Genomic DNA, 1885 nt, shown 5'->3' on the forward strand with positions numbered 1-1885 from the left:
CAGCAATTCAGCCTGATGATTAAGAATCAGAGAAATTCAGAAATGGATGGATCCCATTTTCCCGTAAATAAAAATGATTTTCCTGAAACATGCTTTGTTGTAAAAATATCCACCTTTACAAATTTTATTTTATTATAAGATAAAATCTAGATAAGATCTCTTTTTCTCACTAACCTACAGAGATGTACTGTTTGTATTTTCCCCTAACTGGTCAATAAATCTAAAATGCAAAGACTTACACCAATTTTATGTTTCACAGTAAGTCTTCTAAAAAGGTATCAGATAAAACTCTTAACATAATAGGAATAATTGAGTACTTCCTTGACAATGTTACATACATATACATATATACTGCATATATATAACAAGGAAAATAAATACATAAATTATTCTCTGTTAATCATAAATAATACAAGGTCTTCAACTATTATTTCTATTTCTGTTTAATATTATTCTGTAAGTTTTATTCAAATCAATTAGACAAGAAGGAAACAATGAGAAATGAAATCATTGATAATACTATGATGTTTCCCTGCAGAACAACAAAATTCACTAATTTTTTTTAAAAAATAAGAAATAGCTATCTGGGAGCCAGCATGGCGGCCGAGCGCAAGACCAAGTTGTCCAAGAACCTGCTGCGCATGAAGTTCATGCAAAGGGGACTGGACTCGGAAACCAAGAAACAACTAGAGGAAGAAGAAAAGAAGATCATCAGTGAGGAGCACTGGTACTTGGATTTGCCAGAGCTTAAAGAGAAAGAAAATTGATGCTTCAGATGAATACTAAGAACAAAGCAGAAGATGAAGATGAAGATGAGATAGTAGAGCTTGATGTGTCAGATGAGGAAATGGCTAGAAGATATGAGACCTTGGTGGGGACAATTGGAAAAAAGTTTGCCAAGAAAAGAGACCGTGCCAATTACGAAGAAGATGAAAATGGAGACATAAAACCAGTTAAAGCAAAGAAGATGTTCTTAAAGCCCCAAGATTAAAAATGATGCCTTAAAATATGTCTCGGGGTGGCCATGAGAACAGCAGACTTTGGAGCCCATCCCAGTGGCATCTTTCAGCTATTAATACTTGATATTTATTTGTAAAGAGATGTGTAATTTTAGAAATAGACTGTGTTTGAAACAGATGTGTAATGGATGTTATACATCCTTTTCCGAATCAGGTTCATCAGAAGCGGAAGTTGAGCCTGAATCTTACAGATGTTCATAGGCACAGCATTGCTTCCTAAAGATTTTACCTCAGTTCTTTTTATATAGCTCTCCAGTGACTGACCTTGAATGGACTCCTATAGATTAATGCCAGTGTTTAAATTGCCTTTAAGATTATATTTTACTTTAAATTATTAGTCATATAATCATGTCCAGCCGATTCATACATTCATTTTGGAGTCAAATGTCTTAGGAATTTATTATATGTACATTCATCAAGAGCAAACATGCCTCTCCAACCTGAAGTATTTGCATGCTACCAGGTCTATCACTTTATGGTATTGTTTTTTGTTTAAGGCATTTAATTTTTTTAAATGTTCTATAATAAATATCTGTTTCCACAAAAAAAAAAAAGAAAAGAAATAGCTATCTGAATACAAAATCAATATTCAAAAATCAAAAGTCTTTGTGTACACAAACAATATCTGTTTAGAATTTATAATGGAAGGAAAGATACTGTTGACAATAGTAAAAAAAAGATAAAATAATAATACACTTAGGAGTAAATTTTAAAATGCAAGAAAATAATAAAATGTCAATGCAGGAAACCCTGCTCTCCCTAACATATCTTGAGCAAATATGTTCTTAAATGGAAAGACTTGACATCATAAAGATTAATAAATTAATCTAAAATGCATATCATTCTCTTAAAATATTAACAGAATT

General features: G+C 31.7%; 1 pseudogene; it reads left to right on the top strand.

The window, feature by feature from the left end:
* Positions 1–586: 586 nt before the first annotated feature.
* Positions 587–1534, top strand: LOC125611781 (annotated as a pseudogene).
* The last annotated feature ends 351 nt before the right edge of the window (positions 1535–1885 follow it).

This window comes from Marmota marmota, unplaced genomic scaffold, assembly GCF_001458135.2.
Source record: "Marmota marmota marmota unplaced genomic scaffold, marMar, whole genome shotgun sequence".
NCBI lineage: Eukaryota > Metazoa > Chordata > Mammalia > Rodentia > Sciuridae > Marmota > Marmota marmota.